The sequence below is a fragment of the Myodes glareolus genome, chromosome 6, assembly GCF_982192425.1.
Source record: "Myodes glareolus chromosome 6, mMyoGla1.1, whole genome shotgun sequence".
NCBI classification, from domain to species: domain Eukaryota; kingdom Metazoa; phylum Chordata; class Mammalia; order Rodentia; family Cricetidae; genus Myodes; species Myodes glareolus.
Genome location: NC_142031.1, coordinates 49,192,586 through 49,208,335, shown reverse-complemented (window position 1 = coordinate 49,208,335; position 15,750 = coordinate 49,192,586). Strand labels below are relative to the sequence as shown.

The following is a 15,750-nucleotide window of genomic DNA, read 5'->3' as shown; positions in this document are numbered from 1 at the left end:
CCTGTGGCATACATACACGTCATCATCCCTCGACTACAGGGTACGTAACCTCCCCACTTTAGATGGGTCGTGTGATTTTTCTCCTGTCCTCCCCCCACCCCGCCTCGATCTCTGGGGCCTGGAGGGTCACCAGGGAGTGCTTTGCCCAAATAAACCTGATCGTTTACTTTTAAATACGGCTTGATATGGCTTACTGCATCAGCGGAGAAACCTATTATTGGGGTACAGAAAACCTATTATTTTGGTACCAAACCGAGTTGAGCCTTCCAGTCGGGCAGACCTGGTCCTTTGGCCATGTGGAAGGTCACTCCTTTATCTCCCTCTTCGTGAGACTTTTGACTTGCAGTAAGTCAAAAGTCAGCCATTTCCACGCCTACAGAGGTCCGGGACCTCTTCCGAGTTAAGACACCTGGGTCAAAGACTCTTGGGGTTCTTGCCAAGCCACTGTAGTGCCAGGTAACCCCAATCCGTTTCCAGAACAAACACCATTTTTGTTCTGTGGGAGCCTCTGTAGAGGAGACACCCGGTCCAAGGGCAACCCCAACACCCACCCCTCAATCCCAGGATATAGCCGTGCACATATTGCTTTAGTCTCTAGTCTCTGGCACAGACTTGGAAATGGGCAACTGCAGGCCATCCCTGGGGTGTCTACTGTAAAATTTGTCCAGATTGGGGCTGTCTGACACTGTATGTCCAGAACGCCTGATTTTCTTTAGCTCTGTGGCCTGGCCTCAGTACATTCTTGATAACCAATCAAGATGGCCACTAGAGGGGAAACCTGACTTAAAATCCTCCATGATCTTGAGAATTTCTGTAGGTATATGGACAAATGATCTGAGCTCCCTTACATCCAGGGTTTTGAGGTTCCCATGCTCCCACCCCTCCCTCTGTAGCCAGTGTCCCATGGCTCAGGTTTTATTGGCTAGGGTTGTGGCACCTCCATATCCCCATTTATCTGGGGACTTGGACTCTGAACACTTCGCCCTATCCATGTTTCCTGAGCCATTGGCGTCTCTGCCCTTCCCCTAAATCCTGCCCCCCCTCCTACACTGCCACAAGCTCCACTCAGTGCCCAGCCTTCTTCCCTTTACCCCCCCCCCAACTTTCTCTGGGACAAAGGTTGAGGGCCAACTTCCTTCCCCTTACCCACCTGCCTTTCTCACCCTCCCTCTTACTGCCCCTCCTTCCTCCCTATCCCCTCCCCGTTCTTCAGTGCCACAATCTACACCCTGGTCCCCATCCGCACACTGGACTACTCCCCCTGAATCCTCCCTGTGCCTTCTCTTGGTCTTGGCAGACTCCAACCCTCCTCTGCCCAGTCCCTTTCTCCCTTCAGGACCTCTCACAGAGAGAAACGTGGTTGGGTTCCTTCTATGCTAATCCTTCTGTCTACATCCAAGAGTCCCAAGCCTGTGAACTGACCTGGCATGACCTCTATATCATCCAGGCCTCCACTCTCACACCCGAGGAGTGAGGCTGGATTCAGGCAGCAGTTAGACAATATGCAGACCAAACCCGCCTACTGGACTGATGTAGGAGAGTCTTCTATCTATCTCTTGCTTTCATTGGTTAATTAATAAAGAAAACTGCCTGGCCTGATAGGTCAGAACATAGGTAGGCGGGGAAGACAGAACTGAATTCTGGGAGAAAGAAGCAGAGTCCGTCAGAGGCAGAGAGCAGACACCATGCAGCCAGCCACTAGGTCAGACATGCTGAATCTTTCCCGGTAAGCCACAACCTCGTGGTGAGATATAGATTATTAGAAATGGATTGAATCAATATGTGAGAGTTATCCAATAAGAGTCTGGAGGTAATGGGCCAGGCAGTGTTTAAATGAATACAGTTTCCATGTAATTATTCTGCGGAGCCAGGATCCCGGCGGGAACACAGCCCGCTGCTCCTTTTGCAACACTGGAAAGTATAGTCCCTGTGCATGATATGGTGGTGTCAGCTACAGAACTATACTGGGACTTTCAGCAAGGTCAAAACCGACACCAGGAAAGGGACCTCGTGGTTCACTGCCTCCTTCAGGATGTTGAGATGGTCTTGAACAAAATTGTTAATTACACAGCAATCTTGTGAAAATCCAGCCATTTTCTAAATCAATTACAGGAAATCGTGGTTCAATATACCTGCCTTCATCCAGCCTCCCCAGTGGGAGCCATGGTCCTAGCCACCCATTTCATTTCTCAGTCATCACCAGATATAGAAAATAATTAAAGAGACTGAGGAGAATCTCCAAATCCCTGTACGGGAATTGGTTAAAATGACTTTTAAGGTGTTTAATGCCCGAGGGGAAGCAGCTGCGTCTTCCTAACAGGCTCAGTTGCAACAGAAGGCTGTGCTCCAAGCTCATGCCTTGGCAGCTGCCCTGAGACCATCAACACAGAGGAAGAGGGACAAGGGAAGTTAACAAGGCTTCATCCCACCAGAGCTGAGCCAAGGTCAACTCCATCAGGGGCCTGCTTCAAATGCAGCCAGGAAAGTCACTGGTCCTAATGCAGCCTTGACCCTCACTGGCCAACAAAGCCATGCCCTGTCTGCTGGCAGCCTAGACACTGGAAATCAGAATGCAACCATGCAGGCTCATTCTCTGCCATGCCGCAAAGGTTCAGCCTCACCAGCACCAGCATCTGAGACTCTTCCAGTCTTCGAGTTCCTCAGCCTAGTGAAGGACTGACCCCATCCAGACTTGGAGACTCTGATCACCCTCGCTGAGCCTAGGGCAATGCTCCAGAAAGTGTGTAAGTCCATCACCTTTCTGGTGGACAAGGGCGCTATTCTGTCTTGACCTTTCCCTTGCGTCCAACAGTTCCCTTGCCAATTTCTGTCACAGGGGTGTATGGGACCCCCTGCTTTCTGCCTAAGACCACGCCGCTTCCCTGCATCCTTGCAGGGTGATTCTCCTCATACTTTTCTAGTCTTGCCCATTTGTCCTGTGACTCAAGTTGGCTGTGGTATCCTCAGTTGCTCTGAGGCTGCACTCACCTTGGCCCGCACACTCTCCTGACTCCCGTTTTCTTCTTCTTTTAATTGCCTCATAGATCCCTACCCGAGTCTGTCCTGTCCCTACCCTCCTGGATCCAGTTGACCCCAAATATGAGATGGCCCGGGATCTTTTCACCTTTGACCTCAGTCCTTGCACACTCCTCCAGGATGTAGACAACCTCCTTCTTTGGAGTTCCTCCCTGTCTGTGTCCCAGCTGGCCACCTCTGCTTCTAAACCACCTCGGCACCCTGGGATTCTGTGTTTCCCCCCCAAGACTCAGCTGTGCTCTCCCACTGTTGTGTATTTGGGCATTCAGTTCAGCCTCAGGTCTAAGACCCTAACCTCTTACAGAGTCTGAGCCCTTTGGGACTTACAGCCCCCAACCACAGCAGAGCAGTTTCTCTCGTTTTTGTGCCTGATGGGATTCTTCCATCACTGGATCCTAACTTTGCTGTCATGGCCAAGCCCCTGCCCCAGGCAGCCAGAGAGACCCCCACCCGGCCACCATCCACTGCCACTTCTCTTTACTGCGGGATGCCCTGCTAACAGCTCTGCTCTAGCTTCCTCAGATCCCTGACCCTACCACCTGTATACAGATGAAAAGGTGGGAGTGGCCACTGGTGTTCTAGCCCAATCCATTGGGCCTTTGAATGGGGCTGTTGCTTTCCTATACAAACAACTAGATAGACCCCACCATGTGTGGATGGAAGTCACGTCTGAGAGCCCTAGCAGTGGCATCTGAACTCATATGGGGGGCCCTTAATATTGCCCTGTTTCAGTCAATCACTGTATATTCCATCCACTGCCTCTCAGACCTTCTGAGTCATTCTTTTTCCCTTCTTCGGCCCTCATGTTTCCAGGCCTTTCATTGACTGCTTCTAGAAAACCTCCAAATTACCTTGACCTTTAGCCCTGCCCTAAATCCTGCAACCCTCTTCTCTGTTCCCTCTCTGTCCCTTGCTCTCACCCCTGCCCAGAGGCCGTGGAGGCCTTGCTCTCACCCAGCCTAGTCTCCTAGACCAATCCCTCACAGACCCCAACTCACCCTCTTTGTTAACAGACACTATCTTTTAGACAGACCAGGAAACTGCCAGGCGGCTTATGCAGTGGTCACTTTCACTAAAACAATTGAAGTGACCCTTCTGCCAGTGGGACCTCTTCAGAAAAGGCCAAATTAATCACCTTGACTGGAGCACTCCAAATAGCTAAGGGTTGGTGTGGGACAATGGTCTGTATCCTGTCAATTATATTTTAAGTAAATGCTGATTGGCCAGTAGCTAGGCAGGAAGTATAGGCAGGACAACCAGACAGGAAATAGAGGTGAGTCAATGAGAACAGGAGAATTCTGGGAAGAAGGAAGTTGGGATCGGCAGTCCTGGCCCAGCTTCAGAAGAAGCAAGATGTGACTGCCTCACTGAAAAAGGTACTGAGCCATGTGGCTAACACAGATAAGAATAATGGGCTAATATAAGTTGAAAAAGTTAATAAGCCTGAGATACTAGGCCAATCAGTTTATAACTAATGTAGACCTTTGTGTGATTTCTTTGGGACTTAACGGTTGTGGGAACCGGGCAGGACAGAAATCTCAATCAATAAAGGGTCAATGGGCTAACATCTAGACTGACTCCAAATATGCCTTTTTAGTAGCCCATACCCATTCTGTCTTTTAGAAGGAAAGGGGCTTCCTCATTACTAAGGGTACTCCCATTGTCAACAGAGCCCTTATAGCCAAGCTCTTGGTGGCCCTCCAGTTCCCTGCAGAGGTAGCTATAATCCACTGCTGGAGACATAAGGCCTCCAAAGAACCAGTGGCCTTAGGCAATGCTAGGCCTGACTTGGTAGCCTGGGGAATGGCCTCCAGGTCCACTAGATCTATAGGTCATATTTTGTTTTTGACACCCTCCTATCATCCCTGTTATCAACCAGAGAAGAGGGATGAACTCCTGAAAAGAAAAGCCACATAAACAAAGGACGATGGTTCTACTTAAATAACCACCTCATCCTCCCCCAGAACCAGGCACGCTCTATCATTTCAGACATCCACCAAACCTTATATTTAGGCCCCACAACTTTGTTCCACTTCTTAGAGGCCCTCGTTGATCCCACCCATCTTTGAGCCAGTATTTTACAGGTCCAGTCCTCCTGCCAGATGTGTGCAAAGGCCAAACCACAGGGAACCCCCCTCCAGATATGCGAGCCCTTGTGCCAACTCTAAAGACACCCACAAGGTGAGGACTGGCAGGTTATTATGGATGACTGTGAGCCACCATGTGGTTGCTGGGAGTTGAACTCAGGACTTCTGGAAGAGCAGTCAGTGCTCTTAAGCGCTGAGCCATCTCTCCAGTCTAGGCAGGTTAACTTCACCCACATGTCCACTCATAAAAACCTCTACTATCTTCTAACTCTTGTTGACACCTTTATAGGATGGATAGAGGCATGCCCCACCTCCAGGGAAACAGCAGATGTGGTGGCTCAGGTTCTCCTTGAACACATCATCCCTCAATTTGGCAAGTCACAGACCATCTAAATGGACAATGACCCAACCTTCACTTCTAGGATCACTGAGCCTGTGTCTGAAGTCCTCAGCACTTCCTGGAAACTCCATATCCCCTACCACCCACGATCTTTGGGAAAGGTGGAGAGGGCCAACGGGCTCATCAAACAGTTCACCAAGCTCTCCACTGAGCTCAGGTTATCTTGGCCCTCCCTTCTCCCCTTTGCTCTTAGCCTCCAGGCCACCGGCGGCTCTCCTACAGGCCTAAGCCCTTTTGAGCTCCTTTGCTGTCCTTCCTCAACTACCACCTCCAAGCCCAAACCCCTCCACTGGCCGCGTACCTATCCTTCTCTCCCTCCTATGGTCCCTTCTTTATTCACACACTGGCAGCTATCTCCCTGCCCCCATGCCAATGGACACAACTGCCCCTGAGACCATTCCACTCTTCCCAGGAGACCAGGTACTCTTCAAACAGTTACCTTCTAAGTCGCTAAAGCTCTAGTGGACAGGCCCCTACACTGTGATCTTCACCACCCCAACAGCTGCCAAGCTCCTGGAATATCAGTGCAGGTACCACCTCTCCAGGCTCAAGCAGGCTCCTACCCAGGATAAATGGACTGTACAGCACTCCACTCTTCAGCTTTCCTGAATGTTCCAATGAAGGGCCTATCTACTCTTGTGTCTTGTTCATTCACCTTTGTCTCTTTTGTACCACCAGGGTACATCTTTATTCAGTTCTTATTGGCAATCGCCACTCTCCCCATTTCTAGGGGAGAGTGACTATCCCCATTCCTAGGCCAGTGATAATCTATTTTTTTTCTCCTGGCAAGCTGCCTTCTCCACTTCCTCAAGGAACAGATCCCTGAAGTCTCTAGGATGGTAGTAACCATCTTCTTCATGCTTCTTCATCCATACCTCCAGCTGAATGTGAGCCCTCTGACTCCTGACTTCCCCCGCTTGTCATCCCATGACAACAGGGAGTAGCCAGATTTGAACTGACCCAAGAAGGTCAGGATGTTCAACTGGAGTCTCCAGCTACACCCAATTCCTGCCTCTCCAAACCTTGCTCTTTCAGAAAAATCACCAAGCAGCAGTTTTTCTTTGGCCTCCTACTGTCAGAATACCTTTCCCTTCAGAGCTGTGAGTATTCCTTGGCCTCTGACAGTGGCTATATCTGAACTTCAGCCAGAAGAAGGCACCGGATCTCATTACAGATGGCTGTGAGCCACCACGTGGTTTCTGAGAGTTGAACTTAGGACCTCTGGAAGAACAGTCAGGGCTCTTAACCTCTAAATCGTCTCCCCAGCCCACAAGTGTGTGTTTTTCTCATCCCATGTTGTTTATTTTTAATACAATAGTATATTGAGGGGAAAACACACAGTATTTTCCACATGCTCAGAAGGGCTCCACCAGTCGGCTACATTTCTACCCCACATGTTCCTTCCTATTTTATAGCTGTTATTCATCCCAAGTTCCCTGGAAGAAGTCAGTCATTGGGCTCTGTCCTGAAGAAGACCCCTGCAGAGCAGAAGTCCAGATATAGCCACTGCTTGTAGTACTTTCCAAATCGCATTACCCCAGAACGCATCGCTCTCCTCTCACTAAGTAAGACCTGTAGGATCCCACAGTGATCAGAAATGCCACAGAACAGCCAGGATTACCCGGTGTAGTGACCCATTGGCTGTAGTCCCACAACTGTTTGGAAGGCAGACGCAAGGTTCCTTTAACACCATAGTCTGAGGCTGCCTGGTGAAACAACAACAACAAAAAAAGGCCTGGCTTGTTAGGCTTAATAAATTTATAAACCCTTGACACAGTGAAGAATCCCAAGGTGAGAAAAGGTGGGCATTTGGGATTAAAATAGACATCCAAAGGTGGAGATACAATATAGCTAAGGGTTTGCCTCCGAGAATCAGAGCCTCCATCTTGCCCTTCACCCTGATCTCTCTCCTGCTCACACACCAATCCTTGGTTCCCTATTGCCCAGAGAATACGTACAGCTTGGGTGGAGGAGAAGTCATTATCACCATAGGGCCTGTGGCCTGTCAAAGAAATCAGGAGTCTTAGGCATCAGTCTGCCTCCTCCTCCCAACTCATGAAACCCTAGAACTTCCTGCAGGCTTTCAGTGAGTAGAACAGGCTACAGTTGTTTATTCTAGGATCCCGATAAGCAGGCAGGTGGGTAAAGGGGTCCCAGGTCAGGTGTGGGGTCACTTCATGCCCTGCTCAGTGGCTCCACCTGCAGCTTCAGCCCGCCTTCCGTGCGCAGGAGCGCGCATGATCAGCTTAGGTAGGAGGCGGAAGCACAGCAGTGTGAGTGCCAGCACCACCTTCATCTCGCTCATGGTGAAAGTCTGTCCTATACAGTTCCTACGGGAAGGCAGAATAGGGATTCTTGACTGTGCCAGAACCCAGGCTGGCACCGTAGGACTCAACCTGAGCAGGTTTCCTCTGTGCCAGGTCAACAGGAGGAACAGGAGGGACGGTGTCGGGCCTAGGACCTCTCTTGGGCATCTCCATCCGTGGAACCTGCCTGTCTCAGTCTTAGCTCCCAATTCGGGTTAGGGCGGGGGCTCCAAGCAAAGAGCTACCACCCTTCTCCTTCCAACCCCAGGTTCTGCAGACCTTAAATCTTGAGTGGGAAATAGTAAAGAGGCCCAGAACCAACCATCTCAACTCCCCACTGTTCCTATCCACTCCGCCCCTTCACCCTAAACCCTCTGGCCTCTCCTGGGCCCCACGGAGAAGGGAATAAAAGCCAGAGGAGATCGGTTCTCTAGGTCAAAGCGGAATAGGTCATAGACCTGGCAGAAGACACAAAGCCATGGTGCATAAGTGATATCTCCCAGCATAGCCAAGGATAGAGTTCTGCCAGTGCTGGGGGAAGGTGACGTCTGATTCCCCGCGTCAAAGCCCCTTCTCCTAGAACCATCACCCCATAATATAGGAGAATAAATACTAAGACAGGCAGCACCTCAGGGTCTGGCCACACAGATGGGTTGTGATGAATCCCAAAGATGCTGATGAGGCAGGTGACACCTGGGGGAGGAAAGGGAGTGTACCCATAGGACTCTATTGCCTGGTGGTCAGCCTTCCTACCCAGGACCCTCCTTTCCTGTCCCGTGGATAACCCAGCCATATGGGAACACAATGTCCTGAGTGCAGCGGCGGGAGATGACAGGGACCGGAGGATGCATCCGCAAACTCTCCTTGATGCACATGGTCAGAAAGGGCAGCTGGTTCAGGTCGTCCCTGAGGAACCACCACACAATTAACCATGAGCAAAACAGAGGCTGCCAGCCCACATGGATCAGCAAACCCTATTCTCAACCTTTGACTCACCTGCTCCTTACTAAAGCTAGCCACCAATGTCTATTCCCTTATTTGACCACTTCCTCCTCCCCAGGTTGACCACCAAGGTCTAGTTATCAAAGTATTGAAGTCCAGCAATCAAAAGCCCCCTTTGTTTCACCTAATTAACAACACCCAATCAAAACAGACCACTTTATCCTAATGCCCTCCCTCCATTTTCCCTTTATAAACTGCCATTTGCCTTTGGGGCACATCTGTCTCCTCTCTATCCAGACGTAGTTCTTTGTTCCTCTGAGATAAATACCCCTTCGCCTTCTCCTTTTCCCCTTTTCTCCTCTCTCCTTTGTCTCCCATTCCTATCTTTGACTCTCTGGGTACGAAGAACTTGGTCTTTATGTGTCCTCTGCTGACTCTGGGTCATTTAACCATCTTAATACAATGCCCAGAAGTATCAAATATGTAAGAATTAGAAAAGCAGAGAAGCAGGCTATAGGGATGACTCAACAGTTGAGAACACTTGCTGCTCTTGCAGCTGACCTAGGTTTGGTTCCCAGCACTCACATAGTGGCTCACAACTGTTATGCCTAAATCCACGAAGTCCCCCAAAATCCAACAAGGAGACCAAGTCCCATATGTAAAAGCAAAGAGTCCTTATTTTATGCAAGTTTGCAAACTCGGTCTCTCTGCATGTCAACGTATTGGAATAATCGGAGAGCTCTGAGCTCAGTTAGAGTTGGGTTTTTATAGTAGTAAAGGTGGGGGTGAGGGGTTTCTGAGGTTCAGGACCCCTGATTGGCTGACATTTGTCTAGGGGTGTCCTGGTGAGTGTGTGCTGGCAGGTGGTCCTATCTACAGTGGTTAGAACATTAGGCATTTTCTTTGGATGGTCTGTTCTTGGTTGGTACTCAGGTAATCTCAGTTTATGGTCCTTCCTACAATCAGGTATTGCCTCAGGGTAAATTATTGAGACTCAGGCTCCATTAAACTTATGGATGGCTGAGTCCTACTCTGACAGGTGATAATGGTTGGAAGTAAAGAACTTCCTTTGGGTGATCTGTTCATATTTAGCTTATCATGGCTGGCTCCTACAACAACCATCCATAACTCCATCTCCAAGGGATCTGACCTTATCATCTGACCTCTGTAAACACATGTAGACATGCACATGATATGCATACAAGCAGGGAATACAATATTATGTATAAGATAAAATACAGTAATCTAAAAAGGCAAAGAATTGGCCAAGTGTCCTGAGTGAGGATTCTCCCACCCATTTGAGAGCTTCTGTCAGGCAGAGTCTTGGCTTGAGTCATTTTGGGTCTCTGCAACCCAGATGGGGCCAGGTACAAAACTGAGGTGAGATGACCATTGACAGGGTTTAATGAATGAATGGACAATGATGAATGGATGACCCAGGAGCACTGAACAGCACATAGACCACCAGCAAGGTGTCCCTGTGAGTCCCTGGATCTGGCAGTGCAGTAGAGACTAAGGTGCATGAGAAGAGCAAGCACTTAGGGAAGGAAAAGATGCTACTGGGGAAAGAATTGTAGGGGCAGTACATTTCTTGAACACATGCACATATTGTTACTGCTCCCTCAGCAACACAAATCTTTCCTTCTCATAAGCCTCAACCCTTCTCTTGCTGGCCAAGCTGAGTATCCCCTTCTGAACTCAGCTCCTGTGCGTACTGAACAATAATGGAAGAATTAGCAAAAAGAACTCTTCCCCACCCAGGGAACAGAGCCCAGGAGATCTACAGAAGAAACCACAAGAACCAGAGCTCACTGTTCCATCTCCTCAGGATCATCTCCTGGGCATCCTCAGCAGCTCCTGCACCTCCTGCCGGCAGCACTCTTGGTATTCTGGGTGCCTCACCAAGTTATACAGGGTTCGGGAGAGCCCACTGGCAGGTGTCATGGCCTGAAGGGCAGTTGGGCAGGCTTGGGTCTATGAGCTGTTTCAGCACCACCAAGTGGATAGCACACACATGGTTATAAACCTCAAGAAGGGTGATCAAACGCAGGAATAAAGCTGTTCCCCCTTAACATCTTCCAAGGATACAGTGCCTGCTCTAACCTCACACTTGGACCCTAACCCTCAAACATAAAGGTGTCAGCTTCCACTCTGATGTCCTCATCTGGCAGCTCCTTTCCATTTTCATCCTGGAAATAAGACAAGAGCCCAAACTACATCAGTTCCAAGGGCTCCAGACACCACGTCACAGACTCCTACACCACATCTCTTTGTCACCATCAGCTCTGCTGATCTCTAGTCTTTATCTGCTTTGAGGAAAGACCACTCTCTCCCCTCTGCTCCTCCCGGGTGCTTTACTGACATTGTTGATCCACCTCCTGCAGGAAGACTTTCTAACCACTCTGCCTTGCCCTTCCTCCTTTGCTTCCATGACCCAAGTTCCCACATCCAGATTAGGGACTCACTCCTGACAGCTTCTGTGAAGGCCGAAGACGCATTTCTGCAGAGTCCATGGTCACGAGACTGATGTGGTCAAACATATTCAGGCGGGTGCTACCTTCAGAGATCAAGCGCTGCCATTTTGCCTAGCCAGACAAAGGGACATGGCCAATGTTTGGTCTTAGTCCTTGGTTCCCCCACCTACTCTCAACCACCTGTACCCCCACAGAACCAGCCTTCTTACCCATCCTCCATTGTAATCACACAAATAGTTATTTTATATGAAAGCAGACATTGTCACCCTGAATTCCAGGGACTCACATGCATGATGTTGGTGCTGTTATTGAAAATCTTCACATAGGGCTTCAGGATATTGAAATGAAAGGCAGGTGTCAACATGTGCCAGTGGCGGCTCCATTTTTCACCAGTGCTCACCAAGAGCCCATCTCCTGGTGAGGTAGCCAAAGATGTGAGAAAGGACGGTGCCTTCCCTGACCTCCAGAGGTGTCCTTTTCCCTTCGCCTCCAGACACTCACCGAGTTAAGATTTTAGGAATCTGTAGAAGAATATACAACCGCAGTGCAACCGCAGCTGGCATGAACAAGAACAATCAGGGGACATAGAGAGTATAATGATATTGTGGGAGTGGATAGGGTCTACCAGTCCTGGGTCTGCACTTCCCCTCAAATTCCAGAATAGCTGAAAGGGAGCTAAGAACAGAGTAAGCATCAAAGGGGAGAAAAATGGAGGATGGGCAGACAAGCTAGCAACAACAAGTAGGATCCTTCATATGACTTCCACATAGACCAATATATGTTGCTATATATGAGCCAATAGCAACACTTTATAGACTTACAAAGACCTACGCCTCCTCTGACTACCCTAATAATCTCCAACATATCCTAAAATAGACATGATCACACAAGAGCTAGCGTGACCTGACCCAGCCTTAAAACACATTTCCTGCCTTGCCAGGGCACCACATGCTGTGACATATACCAGAGATGATCTCACTTTTGGTGTTCTGTGTGGGTCAGAGGAGGAAAGAGAGTCCAGCACATTTCACAACTTAGCAGCAGCCAGGTTATCAACCTCAGTGGGACTGATTACCTGGAGGCTTCACAAAAGCCTCCTTATTGTCACACAAAAAGTCCTTTTAGTTAGTCAATTTCTGCATGCCAAAGCCTCTTATCTGTTCTAGGAGTTGTCTGAAGGAATCTTTACTTAACTAAGTAATTCTCAGCTGTCTGGTTTACCAGGTTTGTCTCAGGCTAAGCTATGCAAAGCCTGTGAATCCTTCAGGAAGAACAACTCAAATAACAATCAATGACAATCTACAAAAGGCTACTTCAAAGCTTAGATGCCACCATCCGGAATTCATGCCAGATACAATGGATCTGTTGAACCCTTCACTACAGTCTGAAAGAACTTAACAGTACTCCAAGGACAGGCCTCTGATAGTATTTGAAAGGAATCTCATTGGTTTGTTGTAAGGGTCAACATCTGTAATCTGTAATAGGGAAGCTGCAACAGAAGAACCATGAGCTTAAGAATTGCCTGGACTAAGTAGCAAGACCTTGTCTCCAAAAAAGTCCATCAGCATGTCATATGTGGCCCTAATATGACCAGACTGGGTCACTGGTGTCACCTAGATTTACCTAAATTTCTTTCCTGAACAATACTCAGAAAAAGTCTATCACTTCTCAGAGGGATCCTGGGTCCCACAATTTAGACAAACCACAATAGAAACCTGTAGTGGGAGGCTGCTAGTTAGTTCCCAGCCACTCAGCTAGCTTACACCTGAAATAATCACACAGAAACTGTATTAATTAAATCATTGCTTGACCCATTAACTTTAGCTTCTTATTGGCTAATTCTTACATATTAATTTAACCCATTTCTATTGATCTGTGTATCACCACATGGCAGTGGCTTACCATCAAAGTTTTGGTATATCTGATTCTGGCGGTGGCTCCATGGCTTCTCTCTGACCCCACCCTTCTTCCTCCCAACATTCACCATAGTTTTCCCTGCCTACCTAAGTTCTGCCTTGCTATAGGTCTAAAGCAGTTTTCTTTATTTATTAATGGTAATCACAGCACACAGAGGGGACTCCCACATCACCTCCCCTTTTCTGCTTAAATAAAAAGGAAGGTTAGCCATTTGGGCAAGAAACTGATCTTGCCTGAACTACTTGATGAACTGGACATACAGGACCCACAGAAAAATGACTGCTAAACTTGTCTAAAGGTGAGACAATCCTTCAGGTTCCTGCTTCATAAAAGAGTCTGCCAGACATTCTACAGGACACAAAAGAAGTGACTGACAACCTGCCAATATAAGCTGAACTGTCGTTGAAATTTCCTGCTTCATTAAAGAGTCTGCCAGATATATATGGGCCAGTAGGCTAAAGATGGATGCCCCAGCAGTACACAGAAACTTTGGATGACTGTCCAGACAGTGAGATGTCTCTGTCAGTTCTGGATTTTTGGAGGTTGCTTACAATGCACTTCTTGTTAACTTAGGTAATATAATATACTTTTGGAGTCTTTAATGGAGTTAAAAAATTTATAGTTATAGTTTTCCTTAGTTATTATAAAAAAGTAGATATAAATATTGTAACTATAACTCTTGTTTGATACCTGTTTTGTTGTATGTAATTTTACTATGTTAAAGTTAAACCCTTCCTTTTCGTTTAAAAAGAAAAGGGGGGTGATGTGGGATTTCCCTCTGTATGTTGTAAATATCATTGGTTAATAAAGAAACTTCTTTGGACCTATAGCAGGACAGAACTTAGCTAGGCAGGGAAAACTAAACTGAATTCTGGGAGAAAGAAGGGCAGAATCAGGGAGAAGCCATGAAACTGCTGGAGATCGACGCTGGAAACTTTACCAGGTAAGCCACAGCCACATGGCAATATGCAGATTAATAGAAATGGGTTAATATAAGAGTTAGCCAACAAGAAGCTAGAGCTAATGGACCAAGCAATGGTTTAATTAATACAGTTTCTATGTGATCATTTCGGGTCTAAGCTAGCCGGGAACCAACAAGCTGCTCTCTCCTACAGAAACCAACAAGAGTAAATAGACAATCCAAACACATGCTCAAATAGCACCTGACATGCCTCAATCATCAAGGTTGCCAGCTTAGACAAGCTTGACCATCATATGGTCCCCAGTAAAAAATATATCAGGTATAAATGGGACCTGCATGTACAAGTAAATGTTGCTTTATAGCAGGTGTGGTCACACAGAAGACATCACAGACATGTGTTCCAGACAAGTTACATGACCAAAGGAAAAATAGGTAACATCTGTGTGTGTCAGAGGCAGGGGCATAACTGTTATGGTCCAGTCTTCCTGCTCTTAGGGCACATGAGCAACTGGAAGGAGCACAAAAATTTCAGAAGTGGGGGAGAGGCCAGTGCAGTGTCAAACTAGAGCTAAGAGTTTAGTAAAGATGGCTTGGAAAATTGAAAAGAACACAGGCCATAGCCCCACCCACTCACAGGAAATTCTGGGAATTCTATGCAGCACTTCTCTATGCTCTATACTGAATCCTTCCAGAGTTCCTGCCCAACAACCCTACTATACACCAATTCTAGTCTCAGTCACCACAATAAAAAAAATCATCCCCAACTTGAATCCAAAACCATATTAGCCTGGGTTCTCCTCTACCCCATCTTCCAGATAAAGAGACTGAGTCTGGAGGATGCACATCTGCCCATCATCCTCCATAAGGTCAATGGCAAACATGGGACTAAAAAATTGATGGCCTGAGTTCCCCCATTCAACTGCTTTGTGTTCCCCAAGCCATGGCATTGAAAAGATTGTTCCTGTCAAGATTGGGCAGAATTGTGGTAACTAAATGAAGAATTTGCTTCGTGAATCTGGCCAGAATAATTAGTGAGTCATGAGAACTCTGGGTGAAAAGTGAGTTCTCCCATAGGGTTAAGCTTCTGGCATTTATTTTACTATGAAGAAAGACGGGCCTTGAATAAACAGTGGTGCTGAGGAAAGGAAACCTGGAAGAAAACAGATCCCCAGCTATGTGGTTTGAGATATGGATCCAGCTGTAACTGGAGATCCAGCTCCATGGTCTCTACAGTCTACAGATTCCCCTCTGTCTCTAGACCACATGAGACTGAGTTTCACAACTGAAAAAGAATTTGGCAGCCAGAGAGAGCTTTGCAAGTGTCAGAGCCATGTTTCTGTGGAACTCAGACACTTCCCAAATAGGGAAAGGAAAGGGCAGGAGGAGATCATGCTACATTGAGATGTGTTAGATGAGATTTGTGAGCAAGACATCAATGGACTTAAAATGATCAGCCAAGAGAAAGGATAGAAAGATCAATCCAGCAGAACTGGGTGGCAAAGGCATAGAAATAGCAGCCCAGATCTTCCATGAGCTGTAAGTTTTCTCATTATTCTGGGCCTAGGGATGGCTCTACTAATGTCAGGCTTATGCCCTGGCTGCTTCTGATGCCCCCCGAGCCACCTACCCCTGCCCTCAACATTCCTGCACATGACTCAAACAACTC

General features: G+C 47.7%; 1 pseudogene; it reads right to left on the bottom strand.

The window, feature by feature from the left end:
* Window positions 1-7,698: 7,698 nt before the first annotated feature.
* Window positions 7,699-11,609, bottom strand: LOC148121815 (leukotriene-B4 omega-hydroxylase 3-like; annotated as a pseudogene).
* Between the last annotated feature and the right edge of the window lie 4,141 nt (window positions 11,610-15,750).